Source organism: Nelumbo lutea, chromosome 2, assembly GCF_056320005.1.
Source record: "Nelumbo lutea isolate HS-2025 chromosome 2, American lotus-T2T, whole genome shotgun sequence".
Classification (NCBI taxonomy): Eukaryota; Viridiplantae; Streptophyta; class Magnoliopsida; order Proteales; family Nelumbonaceae; genus Nelumbo; species Nelumbo lutea.
The window spans coordinates 40,882,186-40,901,628 of NC_142685.1; the positions used below are offsets into that span (position 1 = coordinate 40,882,186).

Consider the following 19,443-nt stretch of genomic DNA (forward strand, 5'->3'; position numbering starts at 1 on the left):
AAATATATTTGAATTAAAGACTTTTATTAATGGTGGTCCTTTCTTTGCTGACGTGGCCAGGAGAGGAGCCGGCCCGGTCGGTCTCAACCGAGAGGCTCTATCTAAACCGGTTGGAAGTGGGGGCGGCCCAACCTTTTGACCTTTGAAGACTTTAAGTGAGCCATGCGACAATTTAAGGTGTCACGTGGGTCGGGTTAAGGAGAGGGAGATGGTAGACAAGACTTACCGTCTATCATCTTCCAAATCAGGTGTGTCTGAAATGAACCAGGTTCAGGGGCGGCGAACAGAAGCTGGGTCTCTCGGTGGGATGTCGACGAACAACTCTTTCTTGTAGTAGATCACCCAAATCCGTGATACTTGAGGGACAAAACAGAAGAAAGGGAGGAGGATGATAAGGGTTGGTTAAGGTGTAGTTTTGAAAGTGAAGATGAGGAGGAGAGTTCAGTAGAAATTTCAAGCAAAGGGAGTTTGGAAGACGATGAACTCCAAGGAGATCGAAATAGGGAGGCTCTAAATCGGATGGGTCTCTTTCTTGGAGATTGGGGGTGTGCACAAGTGGAGTTTGGGGCAGATTGGAAGGAAAAGTCAGTGTTAGCCAACAATGCAGGTCAAACTGACGGGGGGGGGGCAATTTCAATGCCCACAAGGGGATAAGCCTTCACCAAGTCTTGGGGCCAGGCAAGAAACTGAGATGTTGGCAGATTGTGTTAACCCAAAACTGAATAGGGATATACCTCTGAGAGGTAAATAGTCGGGTAAGAGAAGCAGCCTTGTGTAAACCAAATGATGGGGAATGTTTCCCTCCAAAATGAGGAGACAAAAAACTCCAATTTCTCTTTACTGGGTTTGGCTTCCACTTGTCCTCCCTTGCATTCCTCTCTAAACTCCCGGTCAGTTTCAGGTAAATTTGTCAACTCTATAAATTCATTTTTTTCTACTGATGAGGTTGCCGTGCCCCTTGTTTCAGATCCGTCCCCAGTTCAGAGTCTGAAGCCCATAGTCAGAAGACCACAAGAAGTTTTCAGGGGGTGTTGGACGGGGAGATGAGGGTGGAGGGAACTTGCAGGGATAAAAGAATTTGGGGAATCATTGATAGTATAATGGGAGCAATTGAAATAAATGAATTATGGAGGAAGTCTACAACTGGGACAAAATCGGATTATAGTGGGGAGGCTGAGGGCAGAGTTGAGGAGATGGCTAGGAGTGGAGAGCACAAAGATATTGGAAGAGGGGAGGCTAGTAAGGAGGACTCAATAGCAGAATTTGTTGGCAAGCTAGGGTGTAAACTTAAGAACCTAAATGACCTAAAAGCCTTTCTACAAAACAAGGAGGAGAGTAAGATTAAAAGAAGAAAATTGAGTGAAGTTGAGCGGTTAAGGAGAGATATTGAGGGGGATAAGAAGTTTGGGGTGAGAGGGGAGAGAAGGAAAGGGATTAAATAAATCTCGGGTGAGTTAGGGTTGAAGCCTAAATTTGAAATGCGGATCCTAAGCAGGAATATAAGGGGGATGGGTAGTGTGAGGAAGAGAGCAACTATCAAAGAGGCGATTAATAAGTTTGACCCGGATGTGGTGTTAATTCAAGAATCTAAGAGATCTGATTTCGACAATAGATGGGCAAGAGGTGTGTGGAGATCAAGGGGGATAAGGTGGGCGACTGCTCCATCATGGGGAGCTTCAGGTGGGATTGTAACTTTGTGGAAAGAGGATGTGGTTGTAGGGGTCTAGGAATTAATAGGAGATCACTCAGTATCTATGAAATTCAGGCAGGTGGCAGATGGTTTTGATTGGGTCTTAACAAATGTATATGGCCGCAACGACTGCGGACAGAGAAAGAAACTGTGGGAAAAGTTGAGTGATATTAGGGGCCTCTGGGAAGGACCCTGGTGTGTGGGAGGGGATTTTAATGTGGTGAGGTTCAAAGAGGAAACTAATAATCCGAGTCAGAGGGCGACTACAAGCATGAGGAATTTCAATCAGTTTGTGGACACCTTTGAGCTTAAAGAAATCCCTCTTCTAAATCACAATTTCACCTGGTCCAACCTACAATCTTGGCCGTTTTGCTCCAAGCTAGATAGATTCCTGTTTTTAACAGATTGGAAAGAGCATTAGAGGAATCTAACTTCTAGGGTACTCCCTAGACTTACCTCATACCATTGGCCCATAGTGATGTGTAAGGAGGAATTAAAAGGAGATGGACCTACCCCCTTTAGGTTTGAGAACATGTGGCTGGCTCATCCGGGATTCATTGAGAAAATCAGAGACTGGTGGGAGCAATGTAATCTATCATTCGAGTGGGAGGGTATGAAATTCCACAAGAAGCTTCAATTTCTAAATTCCAAGATAAAGGAGTGGAGCCGACTAGAGTTTGGAAGATTGGAGGGGAGAAAGCATACTTTGTTGGAACAATTAGAGGACTTAGATTTTAAGGAAGTAAGGGGTCCCTTTGGAGAGGAAGACAGAGAGTTGAGGTGGAGTGTGAGGAGGCAAATGGAAGACCTTTTGCTCTAGGAGGAAATAAGTTGGAGACAAAAATCTAGGTGCAAATAGTTAAAGGAGGGAGACAAAAACACGAGGTTTTTCCATTCTTTGGCAAATAGCAGAAGAAGGAAGAACTTTGTTTCAAAATTGGAAGTCGAAGGTGAAGTAATTTCCTACCAAGCAGAAATAACAGAGGCCTTTGTAAATTATTTTAAATCTATTTTCAGAAGGCTGGTAAATGCGAGGGTTTGGCTAGAAGGGCTGGATTGGCCTACTCTTAAGTGTAGCGGATAGGGAGGGGTTAGAGAAGGTTTTTGATATAGAGGAGATTAAGGAGGCAATGTTTATGATGGATAGGACAAAAGCTCTAGGCCCAGATGGATTCACAATGGCTTTTTATCAGGATTGCTGGGATATTGTGAAGCAGGATATTATGAAGCAATGTCCATTGATCACTTGGTAGCCGCAGTGAGCAATCTGATTTCAGATTGGGTGCTACAGCTCCCAGAGTTCGAGACAGTGGACGAAGCTGATTTGTTAGAAAACTTTTGGAGTACTCTTTGAGTTACAGCCCTGTAATGAAGATTTATTTTCAGTTTGAGTGGTGTACCTTTGCTCGGTTTGTCAACTTGACAACCAAAAGTCCTTGTACTATACCTCTATTTCAGTTTAATGGAATTATCTTATTGATACTTCAAAAAAATATTTTATTTTAACAACTAGCTGTAATTGTTTTTCTTTTGATCAATAACAAAATATGGCTTTCATTAATAAAAAACTTCCTGCCACCCAAAAAACAGAATGGAGGAAGACAAACATAGAATACAAGGCTGACCTTGACTAACACTAAAATTCAGCAATCAGAAATGAATTACACATGTAGCCCAGGCCCAGGATGTCCCCAGTGAAGACTTTCATTAGACACCCCATCCCTTGCCATGGCATCAACCAGAAGGTCCAGAACATTTGTAGTCCTAGGCACCTACTTGAATGAGTGATTCAAGAAACTGCCCAAGGTTTGTGCCTGTCTAACCAATCATCTGTGGATCAAGTCTCTTCACCACACATCCAAGAGACGACAGTATAACAATCACCTTCTACTAGAACATTTGACCATCCTTGCATGGAGACCAGCTTCAACCCTTGAATAAAGGCAAGAAGCTCAGCTTTTAGGGAGTTACCAAACCCAACTGGATATGAAAAACTGAGAAAGTTGTTTTATTTGGTAATAAACAGCAAAGAAAATTTTATTATAAAAAAAAGAGAAGATAGTACATCAAATCTGGTGATCAGAGATCACCAAGACACAACAAGCTCCACAAAAAAGGAGGAAAAACAATACAAGTCAAAGAAGAAGATATCAATATTAGCTTCTTGACTCTAACTCAAGTAAACACTAAAAACCATTTCCATGATCTTCTTTGGAGGCCTTCAAATGCTGATAAGATGATAATCCACTCCATGATTCTTTTACTACAAAGCATCACTATATGATCTTTTCTCTCTTTGTCTTCAAGGATCTTTTTTCCAAACCTTCCAACAAATGGCAAGGGGTACACCGTACCCAGATTCAAGCAATCTTTCTCTCGATATTTCCTCGCATTCAAGGCTATCAAGCAAAAGTCTCTCCCGGATTTCTAGGTTCCAAGAAGCCAATTTTGAATAGTCCAAAGAAAAATCCCCATATGTATTTCGTGTTGCAACAACCGAAGCACAGGTGCATTATATTCTCTTTAGCGCTTTGTATAAGTAACATCTTCCTGCCATCTGGACTCCCCTGCTTTGAATATGATCCAGAGTTAGAATGCTGCCCAAGACTACAATATAAGCCAAGCAAATGCTTCCACCCTTGGTGGAATAGGGGTTCACCAAACTCCTCTTATATCTGATTTCTCCACTTGATTCCTTTCAAGAGCATTATAGAATAATTTTGTAGAGAAAATGCCACTTTTAGTTTCTTTCCACCATCCCTACTTCCAATTTGCACTTCAACTAGATGCAACTTTTATAATAAACTCACATATTCCTCCATCTTCCAATTGAAAAGAGGCCTTCAAATCTTCGGGCACCACACAACCCTTTGATTACTTCATAACTTTCTGCAATAGTCACATTCTTCCTGCTTAAGCTGCACAACCACAGACATATGTTGGGCTGCACCAATCAAAATTAAGTTTCAATCTCCCCTCAGTGGGGGCTTTCCATTTCAATTATCTTTGTTGTTTTCTGGCTTGAAACCTCACTACCACCTTTCACCATCTAAGCAGTTCATTCATTGTGATGCCTTTGAATTCGTCACACACAAGGGCCCAATGCCCAATTTTATATTGTATCTATTAGTAAAGTTGATTTGAATGTAGTGTTTTTACTGAAATTTCATTGGTTCAAGTTCTATATAAATAATTTCCAATTAGTTTCTTTCATATAATATAATATAATGTTTTAAAGTCATTTTTAATTTGTGTGAATTAATGCATTACAGTTTGTGTGAACTAATATATATCTACATACTTGACATGAACCAATTGTAATTTCCATTTACTTGTAAAATGCACATGAACCCATTGTAATTTATCAATTTACACTTATAATAATTTGATAAAATGTTTATATGTGAACCTAAGACATGCATGGACCCACTATTTTAAATTTGCGTAATTCTCTCAAAAAATTAATCAATACATGATGATTTTATAATTTAAAGTATTATTATATTGCTTCTGTATTAAGTTTTATATTCAATTACATGAGATATATATCAGCCTGTAATGTCTTTATTATATTAGTCTTTATCAATCTATATTGCCAGTCTATATCTGTTCATATCTGATACAAAGGAAAATGATGGGATGGTCTTGACAGTTATTGGCCCATTTGTCCCAAAACGAACAGATATTGTCCTAGTTTGGCTGTGTCAATTTTACTTTAAACTTTGGCTATACTTTTTTTTTTATAGAAGTTGTGCAATAAAAGTGTAACTTGAGACTCACTTGAGTGCTTTTGAGTTCTAAGTTTAAAATTTGATATTGGAGATTTAGTTTCTCAGTGCTATTGGCAAACTTTGTCTCGTCAACTACAACCAAAATAATTTGCTAGCATACTAATGCATGTATGTATGTATGTATGTATGTAATAGCATTTAGTATTTGGTTCTATTTTCTAATCTTCTTGTTTTTAATGCAGCAGCAAACAAGGGTCACCATTGAAGTTGCTCATTCAGATATTCATAGATCAGCAAGTAAGAGTTGTAGTTTTTATCAGAGTGACACCCATCGAATGGTTAAATCTTATAGCTGTGTTTATATGATTATGATATAAACCAATCCAAAAGTTTTGTTTCTTTTTATTCTTTTTTTTTTCTGCAATGTTGCATGATATCCGTTATTTTTTCATAGTAAAATAGTCAATGCATTAAGATGGTATAAGAAAAAGTTGTTTGAAATTTCAAGTATGAGGAAAATTGTTTAATCAAGTCATCAAATTAAGAAGTCTTTGAAGGGGGAAAGGGTCCCACATGTTTGTGTTGTCAACCTCTTCTAATAGGTTATTTGAATCTTTTTTCCTTTTGATCAGTAAGAAAGTGGATATTAAAGGGTCCTGAAATTCCACTTATTGTAATACTTGAAATTGATATAATAAGTTATTTGAATCTTCCATGTTGCTAAAGCTAGTATGGACATAAAGGGTCCCACATGTTGTATGGTCAACCTCTTCTAATAGGCAAGGTCATTGATAAAAAAATAGGCAAGGTCCAAAGTATTGAATTATCAGTATGCTCAATTCGCAAAAATTGCGTATGAGGCATTTCAAATGGACAAAATACATGACAAAAAATTAATTAAGTTTTGAAAATTGGGTCAGGACATGCTTAGGAGGGCTATTAACCTTTAAAATAGGCCAGGACCCCAAACTCTAAGTATTTAGCGTTTTGAGGACTCCACAATTCGATACAATACACCCAATACAAAGCATACAGTATTGATACTTTTAACCTTGCTAATAGGTCAAATTCGGGGTGTAAATGCCTTGTGGCATGTTATTCATAAAAAAAAAGCCTTGTGACATGTTCATAATAAGCACTCCTTTGTGAGCAAGTTAATATGCAGAATTTTAGTGGTTGATATTGATTGAATTAAAACACAAATGCAATTTGGGGAATGGGATGATCAATAAGGTCATTAATAAGGAAACTTTTCAATTTGTGTATGTACACAAAGATGCACATTTGCTATTTATAGTTGATAAGTGATGAAAATGCAATTTATAAAAAAAACAGAGGAAGTTTGAAACATAATCAAAACAAAACAGACATACATGTTCTAAAACTAGGCAAATCCTAAAATGTAGAAGACTTCCCAACTACCACCCTCCTCTAAAGAGAATCCCTTTCCCTCTCTAACCCAACCTTCCACACTCCATTTGCCCTAGAGATCCTTATTAAAAATTTTGATTCTCCTAAAACCCAGCCCACTTCTTTTGGCCTTGTACACCTTCCCCCACTTTACTAGGTGAAATTTGTTAGGGCCCCCACTCCTTCCCTAAGAAAATCCCTCTGAACTTTTTCAACTCTCTCTGCCACCCTTGCTGGAATCTTCAATGTGAAATGTAGTAAGTCGATAAGCTTGAAAGAACACTCCTAATGAGTGTATTTCTACCCCCTAGAGAGAGTAATTTTTCCTTCCACCTCTCCAACCTTTTTCCCACCCTTTTCACAATTGATCTCTTGCTCTCCACCATCGAAACCTTATTCCCCACCAGTAAATTCAAGCAAAGAATATCTAGATGCCCAGTCTGGCAATCATAACATCAGCTAAATACTCCAACCCCTCCCTCCCTAATTCCTCCATGCTAATTAATTGACTTCTATTTAGATTGACTTTCAAACCTGTCAACATTTCAAAGTTAGCTAATATGGCTCTTAAATTCAGCACCTGGTTCACTGAGGTATCCAAGAAGATAAGTGTGTCATCCGCATATGGAGGTGTGTGATGCAAAGACCCTTAGCACCCACTTTTAAACCTTCAATCCATACCAACTGTGCACCCTTCTCCTTTAGCAGATTCATCACTTCCATGACTAACACAAATAACAAAGGAAAAATTGGATCCCTTGCTGCAATCCCCTACAGAATTGGAAAAGCTCTGTAGAGATCCCGTTGAGGACTAAATAGAAAGAAATGGAAAGATACATAAAAAGCATCCATCTTCTCCAATTTTCCCCTAAACCCATCAATACTTGCATCTCTTCTAGAAAATCCCACTCCACTTAATCATAGGCTTTCTCAATGTTGAGTTTGCATACCAACCTTAGTCTCCCACTCCTTAGCCTTGAGACAATACACTCACTAGCCAGCACCCCATCCCAGCAAACTTCCTTGAGGCATCCCGTTTCCATCAGTGAAGGAGCGGTAACCCTTAATTTTGACGGTTGTACATTAGGTAATCCGGGCCTTGCAGGTATTGGTGGTACAGTAAGGGATGAAAGGGGCAATATCTGCTGGACTTTTAGTGGTCCAATCGGTTGGGCTGACTCCACAAAGGCTGAAGTGATGGCTGCTCTCAGCGGAATCAGGATAATAAAGAATATGGGAATTCAGAATTTGATCATTGCAGGTGATTCGGAAAATATGATAAAATGGTTAAGAGACAAAAAAGGGGGTCCTTGGAGACTGTATCATTATCTGACTGAAGCTTGGGATTCCTTGGATGGTTTGAATGTTGACTTAGTTTGGATTCCTAGGGAGCACAATTATACTGCAGATGGCCTAGCTAAATTTGGTGTGTATTTGGAGCATTTGTATGGCGACAAGCTTCCTCCTTTGTAACCTGTAGGGGTTCCCCCCCCCCCCCCCCCTCAAAAAAAAACACTTAGTGTCAATGTCTCTTGTACCATTGTTCTCACATACCCCAGCTAGTCCCCAGAAAATAGGAATCTGTCCATTTGACCAAGTGAACCTGCCACCATTCAACAGTGGATCAACCAACCCACACATGCTAATGAATTCCCTAAACGTTCTCTCCCAACACTTGTCTACCTATCCCTTCCTCCTTTCATTGTCACCCCTCCTAACCACATTGAAATCTTATCATATACACCAGGGATCCTTCCATATCCTCCTCAAGCCACCCAACACTTCCCAGAATCAGCCCATATACATTTGTTAGACACCAATACCGTTCTCCATTCACTTCCTATAGACAAACTGAAACCGAAAACTTGCCAATCTTTTCACACATCTTTCTGTAGATTCTGGTCTCATAATATGTCAACACCCCATTAAAGTCCCTTAGCATCCAACTCCAGCCATTCCCTACTGCCCCTCCCCCAAATCTCCTTCGAGTTCATATTAAAGGATTCCAATTTTGTTCTTGTACTGCCTTTTTGTCTGTATCATCTGACTAAGTTTCTGACCACTATCCTTCTTTTCTCCCTCAAACCTCTAATGTTCCAGCTATACACCCTCATCCTTAACTCCTTGGCCCCTGATGCAATTTGAGCTCTGACCCCAAATCATCTCCCAACACCTTCTCCTCATCCCCTTCTTTGTCCCAACCTTTGTTCTTTGCTAAACTTTCCTCTCTTATTTTTCTCCTCCCGCTTGTCTTTCTCAAACTGCTCGAAAGCTCTCCTTGTGATATCTTCCCCTCCTGAGAAAAATAGACCAAAAAATTTGCCCACTGTCACCTCCTTCTCAACCAGAGCATGAATTTGTAACCCCCCTTACCAGCCACTTCTGAAGCCCCTTGTTCCCTTTCTTTCCTCTTCGCTGCTTCCTTTCTCTTCCCCCTCTTCTCCTCTAGACACCCTTCCCTGTTCTTCTCCTCTCTTCCTCCCCTTCCACTCTCGTCACAAAGCTGCCTAATTTTTCTTTCTTATGACACACTATCGTCCTCTTGTCTCCCCTTCCTGCTTGACTTCCTCTTCCTACCACCAGCCCCTTCCTCTTTGTGCCCACTTCTTTGGTGCTTCTCCGACTGGTTCTCCCACAACACATCCTCAACCAAGATCGAACGAGTATTAAGATTACTTCCTTGCATTGCTCAACATTAGGGCCCTTGATGCATGCTGCTTTCACCTTCAACGTTCACAAATCCTAAATCCTCTTCCACCGACTGTAAATTTGTTGAGGGCAATAATTCTCCCTCTCCATCGGATGATGGCACCAGACTCGTACTTCGTTGATTATTGGCTGTGACAACCTGCTCCTGGCTAACATCCTTCACTTTTCTTTTATTTCCTTGTAAAACTCCTTCCCTACAATTCTTTGTCTTGCCTGCCACTGTAATGTTTCCTCTTCCTAGCCAAATCTCCACCATCTTCTTTCGATTTTTGAAGAATAAAGAAGAAAAATTTTATTAAAAAAACAAGTACATTCCAATCAGGTGTCGAGTCGACACACCAAAACATCAAGCCAAACTAAAAGATTCACATTACAAGCTTGGATCACAAGGAGACCCTAAGAGTTCTCTATAAATCTGAACTTCTGATTTGCTCAAATTCTTGAAAAGAAAGAGCCCAGCTTGTGACAGTCGCTTCCGAACTTTTTCCGCCCAATAACCCAGGGATTTTCCGGAAAAATCCCTGAATCCCACAGTTAGGCCAACCCCCTGCCAACCCAACCGCAATTAACTCCGGCCACTCTCCCCAACCTCTCCCCCAAATCTCATTCATCATTCTTATGGCATAAGATTCCAGCTTAGTTTCCTGCAGGAGAATGATGCCAGTCTTCTGATTTCAAATCGCATTACTCACCAGAGACCTCTGGCTCCCTTCCTTACATTCCATCTTAGCATTTCCAACTTCCCCCCCTCTTCTCTTCCTTCTCCTCGGTGCAATTTCCCTTACTCTTCATTTACAGCTTGGTCTTCCACTCTTCCTCCCCTCCTTACCTTTTGTTTTATTGCTTTCTTCTTTCGATTTGGCTTTCCCTTCTTTTTTTTCAAATTGCTCAAAAGCAATTTTAGCAAAACCCTCTCCTCCCCAAAAAAAGCAGACCAAGTGACTCCCTTACTGCCACCTCTCTGTTGACTATTTTGCTTAGATCATGTTCCCCTTTTTTGATTAGGTCACCCCTTTCCTTCCTGATCTCCCCTTCATGTTCCCCTTGACTGATCTTGTTTATAGCTCTTACTGCTGAGTTCCCCGTTCCTGCTATCAGCTCCTTTTGCATCCTCTCTACCTCCTGGATTGACCCCGGAAACCTCCTTCTATTGTATACCCTGTTATGCCCTCTAGCTTCTTCTGCCTCGCCCTGCCGCTTCATCTTCCCCTCCCCTTTCCATCCACAGCCTTCTCCCTCCCAATCCCTTCGTCATCTTTCCTTGTATCGATAGAGACAGAGATTGGAGATGTAAGGGAGCTGACCTTTATGGATCTGTCTGCTATTTTGGTTTCTTTAATTTGGGAAATATCTGCCGATTGTGCTACTTGTTCTCCTTCTCGCTGCAATATCCACCATCTTCTCACCTCCCTCAAATCTGGCAATTACCCACACCTAGCCTTTGTCTTGTTTCCTCGAGAGTTCTCCCTTACCTTTTGAAAATTTCAATGTGCCCTTTTTGATTATTATGCTCTTTACCCTTCCAGCCTTCCTAACCCCCAACCCATTCGAAATATGGCCCTTTTGAAATTTGTTAGGGCCTTCACTCCCTTAATTTATGGGTCCCACTCGAACTCAAGCCTTCTTTGATTCCCCCAGTCCCCATGGCTTTTCTTCTTCCCCAAATCTTTCATGTGCCCCTTGACTATCCTTGCTATCCACCTCCTCTCCTACCACGTGGCCATCCCTATTAAATCCTCTCTCCCTCATTCCTTCTGAAATTCAAGATTTACCCTTCTTCCTCCCCACCTTATCTCCTTCCTTAGAATTTCTCTTCATCTTCCCATTGTCTGCTCTGTTATCTTGGTCCCTGCTTTCAGACCCTTCTTCCCTTACTCCTGAATCCTCACCTTTCCCTATTATTCTCTTGAACCAAACTAAAAAATGTACCATCCTCTCCTTCCACGGATATCCTTAGTTCATAGCTTTCCCCTACGAATATCAAATGCATCCTGTTTTGAATGTCTGCAATATCCCCCACTTCCACCAGCAGTCTCAGACAGTCTAGCCATATCCAATCTATCCCAATTTCCTATTCTTATCGTTGAATTTCAAGAACCTCCCACAATACTTCCCTCTTTCCTCAAACATGATGATACTCCAGGTGTGCAATGGAGTCCCCACCACAAATTCAAAACTCCTGCTGCTGGGAACAGCCACCCAATCCTGAAGTTGAGATCCCTCTCCACCCGCAGCTCTGCTTCCAATGCCTTCTTGGCCCATTCTCTGTAGTGGAACATAAAGAGGTACAGTCCTGCATTCAACTTCCTAACCCCCAAAACTTTGTCATGGCCCCAATCAAGACTCGCCCAAGCTTCCAACTTGTCTACATTCAGGTCCAGGCCCACAAATCCTCCTACCATACTAGGGTTCAGCACCATCTTCCTCTCATCCAGCTTTCCAACCTTCCGAACATTGACTCTTATTACCGCCTATCTAGTATACTGTCTTCTTCAAGTATATCCCGTGTTAGTCCAGCTACAAGATCTTAAATTGAAGAGGAATTGCCAGGAATTACGCCACAAGACTGTAAGTAACCTGGGAATGCCATCAAACTGGGTGAAATAATGTCCTAAGGTTATCAGGGTTGCCCAGTTTTTGGACTAGGATCCTCTCATTATCATGTTACTCTCTTAGATTCTGAGCAAATTGAGGTATTCCTTGTGGAGGTGCAGGCACCTCAGGATCCAAATGTCCCACAACTCTTCGCTGACCTCAGGATCCAAATGTTGAAGGCTGCTCAGATGGTAAATGCCAAATGTACTTGGTCAAAAACTATGGATCTGTTGTCTCCCTTTTTCGTTGAAGATCATCATCCATGCCTTATCCAAACCTTTTCATTGTAGCCTAGGCAACCTGGGATTTTTTGATCAATAACTTTTTCATTAAAAAGATTAAAATGAGTGAATTACAAGGAGTACAAATTGAGATTGGAGATAAAAACAACTTACCTAGATAACCAATACGCTTACAACTGAGCCCAAAACATTTGATATCTTCCAACTCCTTTTTGCCAAAGGATCAGCTATGCTGTTTGTTACACTTATTGGATTCAAACATCCATACCCCTAGTTATCCATTTAAACTATTTTAGTTCATTTTTGTACATCTATATGTCATTTCTTTTGTTTAGAAGCCACCTGATCACCAATTGTGAATCTCCTTCAACAGTTTGTGCACATTCAGCTCCTTTGCTCTTATTATTCCTTAACTGCCATTTCTTCAGCGTTGAATGAATCACCAATGCCAATTGGAATCGAAAATAGTGCCACCATGTGTCCTAACTCATTTCTAAAAATTCCTCCTACACCTGAAGGATCTGGATTCCCTCTACTACTTCCATCAAAGTTAGCTTTTATATATCCATCATCTGGAGGTGTCCAGAACTTATTGATGCCGATTTTCATTGATGATGTGTTAGCCACTTCTTGCCACTTCCTAGTGAAATCATCCACCTAGAAGTGTGAGAGCAACTCTAGAATTTTTAGCTAATGGATAGCTCTAATGGTATCACATTTAATCAATGCCTTCTTACTCTCTATTTCTTTGAAAACTCTTGCATACTTCTCCTCCCTAAATGTCCCCATTACTGCAGCTCTTAAGACTTCTCCACATGATTCTACCTTTCTTCTTTGACCAAGCAAATGAGGTAGGAGCAAAGAAGCTTGTCATATTAGATGGAGGAACCCAGGATTATCAGGTGTTGAGGGAGTGATATGGAATAGTGGAGGAAATATAATTTTCATGCTTTCATGTTCAATAAGGATAGGAGACTCAACTAGGGCAGAACTTATGGTTGCATTGATAGGGATTAAAAAGATAAAATCACTAAATTGCACGAATGTATTCATTGGAAATTCCAATGTCGTCATGGGATGGTTGGAGAGCAGCTGGGATGGAACATGGACCTATAGACATATGGTCAGGGAAATTAGAATCTAGTGTGACTGATGAGGATAAACATCAGTTGGTTAATTGCAAATAGCTTAGCAGATGGGCTAGCCAAACAGGGGCCAACAAGGGTAAAACTGTTTTGGGGTGTGATAAATTAAGGGGCTTCTATGATGTACTCTTAGTAGTGGCTATCTGAAGCTATCCACCAACCTTAGATAATGGTGTACACAACTTCTCGATATTGATAATATATCATATTTGTTGCTGATAAAAAAATGCAGTCAAATGTGGTGACCATAGAATTGGGGGAGCAATATGGTAATGCCAATTCTAAAGCTTTTAGTAAGGCCAATATTTGGCAACTACCCCTTGTTTTTTTTGATCAATAACTGGAATTCATTAGATTAAAAGAATTTAGTTACAGCGCTCCAAAGGGAGATAAACAGGCTTAACTCTCTCTGGGAAGATAACAAAAAGGAAAAAATTACAGAACAGCCCAAAACATTTGATCCCCTCCCACCCCCTGCTTTGCCAAAGCATCAGCAAATGCATTTGCCGTTCTCTTGACCCACTGAAACTTGATTTCCAGTCCTCTAGTTAGCCACTTAATCTCCCTCCTCTCATTAACATATTTCCAAAGTCCATTACCTTCTTGTAGCCAACTTAAGACCAGCTTTGAGTCCCCTTCAACGACTAACTTTTGTATACTCAGTTCCTTAGACTTCCTTATACCCTTCAGTACTGCATCTCTAAAAACCCCTCCTACACCTGATGGACCTGGATTTCCTTCACTACATCCATCGAAGTTTAGCTTTATAAGTCCACTTCCTGGTGGTGACCACACAGGACAAACTAAAGAGCAAGCAGGAGCAGAATTTGCCACCTCCAGCCAGTTATTCAGCAACATACCTGTAGAAATATCAACAAACAGGTCCAAGGATTTCAGCCAATGTACCACCCTCCCTGTTACTACTTCAATAAGGCATTCTTTACTTCTTTCAATTTCAGAGAAAATTCTGGTGTTCCTTTCCTCCCAAAGAGTCCAACAAACAGCAGCCCTCACAGCTCTCTACATTATCCTTCCCCTTTTGTTTGGCCAACCAAAGAATGAGGGGCTAAACAAACTTTGAATGTTTGGCGGTGGGGTCCACCTGCAATTAAAAGAGGAAAGAAACCATTCCCAAAGATCAGTAGCAAAGGGGCAAGAAACTAATAAGTGGTAGGAGCTTTCACTATTAGCCTCGCAAAGAATGCACCAATTTGGAGACAAGCACCAAAAAGGCCTTTTTCTTTGGAATATGTCACATGTATACATTTTCCGAGGAAGGCTTCCCAACAAAAGGCTCCAATCCTTGGAGGAATCAGCTCACCCCAAACATCCTTAACTGGAAAGTTATATGCAAATGGACTAGATGAAGGCAGTAGGGACTTGAAGAAAGAGGCACAGGAGAAGGTTCTAGAGGAAGTTAGGGTCCACAGGCTCTTATGCCTCTCAAAGGGATCCAACACCACCCGGTCTAAGATCTGAACTAGACTCATGGCATTTTCAACCTCTACATCCCTTAAGCCTTTTCTAAGCCCCAGATCCCAATCGAACCCAAAATTAGACTGAGAAGGAACTAGAAAACTGGACACAACCTTGCCCTTAAATCGGGAGAGTGAAAACAAAGAAGGGAATTTTCTTTCAAAGGTTTCTCACCCACCCAAATGTTCTCCCAAAACTTTACCTGATTCCTAGAGCAAAGGTCATACCTGATGTGCTGCAAAAAGGAAGGAAGAATGGCATGTGTAGATTTCCAAGGAGAGGTACCAATAGGCCTTGCCAAAGTCCCAGTGTCCCAGCCATCATCTGCTTGACCATGAATACTTAAAATTACCCTTGTCCACAGTTTATCCCTCTCATCTCCCAACCTCCACAACCATTTCCCCAACAAGGCTTCATTTTTCCTTTGAATGTTACCTAAACCTAACCCTTTGTCAGCCCTACTCCTAGAGACTAGTTCCCAGTTCACCCTGTGATCCTTCCTCTCCTCCCCTAGTTCCCACAAGAAGTCTCATTAACTTCTCCAAAATCCTACTTATCTTCACTGGGATCCTAAAAACCGATAAGTAATACATAGGCAAACTAGCTAGTGTAGACTTGATCAAAGTAATTCTACCACCTAGAGATAATTACGGAGCTTCAAAAGCTCTCTTTCCTTGGGTTATCCCCTAAGGGCATCCCCAAATAGTTTAACGGCCATTGAGACACCGTACAACCCAAAGCTTCAGCTCTCTCCAATATAGCTCTTTCTTCCATATTGATCCCAACCACCCAGCTCTTATCGAAGATCACCTTCATATTTGACACTTGTTCAAACACTTGAGTCACCAGCTTCAAGTTTTTGGCCCATCTCACATCCTCCCCATCACAAAATAGAATTGTATCATCAACAAACTATAAGTGGGTGATGGGAATGTTGTCTTTTCCAACTCTCCATCCCCTCACAAGACTTCTTGAATCTGCTTTCTCAATTAGCCTCCCCAACACTTCAGCGATCAAAGCGAAAAGAAATGGAGAGAGGGGGTCCCCTTGTCTAATTCCCCTAATAGCCGGGAAGTGATCCACTACCTTTCAATTTACCAGGATGGAGTAGTGACAAGTTTGTATACAACCCAGGATCCATTTACACCATTTCTCCCAAAAACCAAAGACATCCAACACTTGCATCAAAAAACCAATCAACCATATTGTAGGCCTTCTCTAAATCCAACTTGCACACAATCCCTTTCCTCCTTGTTCTCTGCATATCCTCCACACACTCGTTGGCAATTAGAATTTGATCCACAATCTGCCTATTTCCAACAAAAGTCCCTTGATTCTGTGAGATTAGCTCCAAAAACACTCCTCTAATTCTTCTAGACAAGACCTTCCCTATGATTTTATACAAGCTATTAACCAAACTGATGGATCTAAAGTCTCTTGGATGACTTGCTCCCACTTTCTTTGGGACCAAAGCAATAAAAGTTGAGTTCAACCCTGGATTTATTACTCCCCTCTGGGAAAATTCAAAAAACACTTTAAGGATATCCTCCTTTAAAATATCCCAACAGTCTTGGTAAAAAGCCATGGTAAAGCCATCCGGTCCTGGTGCTTTAGCTTGATCCATTGAAAAAACTGCTTCCCTTATTTCCTCAAGCTCAAATTTTCTTTCAAGCCACATCTTCTTCTCCTCGGACAATTTTGGCCAATCTAACCTTTCCACCCAGATTCTCTGGTTTAAAGGCCTTCTAAATAAGGACTTAAAATGCTCCACAAAGGCCCTAGCAATCTCATCCTGTTGAGATATTGACACCCCATCTATCTCCAATTTAGAAATCAGATTTTTCCTTCTTCTACCATTGGCCATTGGATGAAAAAATTTGGTGTTTCTATCACCTTCTTTCACCCACTTATGTCTAGATTTTTGCCTCCATCTGACTTCCTCTTTGAATAGGATGCCTTCTAATTGCTTCCTGAGCTTCCATCTTTCTTGTTTGTCTCTCACTCCAAAATTGCCTCCCCTTTCTTTGGCATCTAACTCCTCAATCTGATCGATCACTTCACGTTTTCTCTCTTCAATCCTTCCAAACTGTAGAATATTCCACTCCTTAATCTTCCTTTTTAACTCCTTCAACTTCCAATGAAATTTCATCCCCTCCCAAATATGACTTGGGTAGTGTCATTCAACCAAATTTCCACCAACTCAATAAACCTAGGGTGAGATAGCCACATGTTCTCAAATCTGAAAGGAGTGGGCCCTCTAGTACCGAGATCCTCTCTCATTAAGGTAATAGGCCAATGATTTGATGTTACTCTAGGCAATGCTCTAGAAATAATAGCCCCCCAGTGCTCCTCCCAATCTGCTGTGAATAAAAATCTATTCAACTTAGAGCATATAGGGTTCTCTTGGAGATTGGACCAAGTAAATAGACCATGTAGCAGAGGAACCTCTTTCAACTCAAAACTGTTTATGAAGCTGCTAAACCTTCTCATGCTAGTGCTACCGCCTCTCCTCACCCTTTTAGTCTCCTTTGTGAATCTGATGACATCGAAATCTCCTCCTAAAACACCTAGGGCCTTCTCAAAGTCATCTAATGTCTCCTAATTCCTCCCAAAGTTCTTTCTCTATAACCAGTTGGACCATACACATTTGTTGATACTCACTCAAATCCATCTACCCTGTGTCTTAACTTGATAGAAACAATAGACTTCCCAATCAACTTCTCCACTCCCTGAAAAACCTCTTCTTTCCACATTGTCACTAAACCTCCTGACCTTCCCCATAAAGGACAAAAAGCCCAATTGATGCCCCTTACTTTCCACACCAATCTAGCCCATCTCCTATCAAACTCCATCAGCTTAGACTCCTGAATCAGCACCAAATCTGGATCCTCTCTTCTTATTACTTATTTTATTAAAGGCCTTTTCCTAGCCCCACCCCTTGACCCCCTAACATTCCAACTGAGAATCTTCATCACCACTTTCTAAAAAAACCCTTACCTGTCCTCTTTTCAATTGGCAGCTACCCCTTGTTATTGTGTGAGACATGGTTAAGGATCACTCACCATTCTTTTAAATCAAATGTGGTATTTTTGGTGGGAAAAAAATTCAGGTAACGGGGTGGCAAGGGCTAAAGTTCATTTAAAACTTGCAAATGGTTTTAAAATCATAGAAAATAAGGTTATAGACAAAAGAATACATTCTGAAGTTGTCCTGCAAACCTTAAGATTCAAAACTACATGATAAAATGAGTTAAACAATCAAATCTCTTGTATTCCACCCACATAGTGGTGGTAGTGTTCGTTGGGGAAAATGTCGATTCCAATAAATTTTTGTGTCACTACAGATGGAAATGAATATATGTCTTGGAAATGTTAGGAAATTTAGGGACATTTTAAACAATGCTCATTCCTCAATTCCAGTCAATAATGTGGACTCCTCCATGTGGTGACACAAATGTGGGCTCCTCCATGTGGTGATCAAGCTCAACTTTTATTTTGGATAATCCAGATCCAATTAAGAGTAAGAGGAGCATAGATACCTTTACAAGTGATTGTGGGGGAGTACATGTGCGCTTTGGGTCTTTGGTTCTGCTGGTTTTGATGACTCCTCTTGGTGGTTGGTGCTGATTTTTTTTATTTTTTTAATCTTGGCATTTTTAATTTGAACCATTCTCTTGGCTGTACCAGAATGATGATTGAGGGAGATTCACAGGTTGTTTCGAGTTGATGGAATGGTTGAGGAATTAATCCTTGGTATCTCTGTCATACTTTGAGAGAAAGCTAGTTTAGGTTATCAAAATCTGACTGAATGTTGACTTACTAAGACTGGTAGATCATGAATTGAATGGTCTGACTGTCTAGCCCTATTATTTTCTCTGCTCAAAGGGAAAAAACAAGAGAAAATGGTAAAACCCGATAGCTAATCTAATCATAAACAGTAATCAAAGAGGATATTATTATTAGAAAGTAGAGACAATTTAAAAATCATCTTTCTCACCTATTTGTTTTTGATACAGGCCTAAGACAATTAACATTGTGAAGTATGTCTCCGGGTAATATGGTTAACTATAAAGTCTTTGACCTAGTCGACATTTTTGAGAACCAGTTCCCCTTAAAAATGTGGTTTTGTGAGTACTTGTAAAAAATGTAGTTTTATGAGTACCTGATTGAATGTTCCATTCTGCTCCACATCTGATAACACTGGTAATGGAGGACCAATGTGGTCAGGTACTGGTTTTCATATTTTTAAGCACTAGGGATCATGGTTTAAGATGTTCCTAATTTCCCTAATATTTCCATGACATATTTCCATTTCCATGAGTAGCAACACGAAATTTTACTGGAATTGGCATTTCCCCAATAAACATTATCAGCACTATATGGAGTACAAGGGATAGTTTCCACGACATATTTCTATTTCCACTTTAACGGGTAGCGACTTGAAAT

General features: G+C 40.6%; 1 protein-coding gene across 4 annotated transcripts in view; it reads left to right on the forward strand.

The window, feature by feature from the left end:
• Positions 1-19,443, forward strand: part of LOC148870064 (LisH/CRA/RING-U-box domains-containing protein) — a 50,238-nt gene that overhangs the window by 20,129 nt on the left and 10,666 nt on the right. For 2 of the 4 annotated variants that reach the window (XM_088973362.1, XM_088973364.1), the window contains one exon: positions 5,664-5,718. The gene's annotated coding sequence lies outside the window, so the exon portion shown is untranslated. The remainder of the gene's footprint in view (positions 1-5,663; positions 5,719-19,443) is intronic. The other 2 variants (XM_088973363.1, XM_088973365.1) reach the window with 1 other exon arrangement.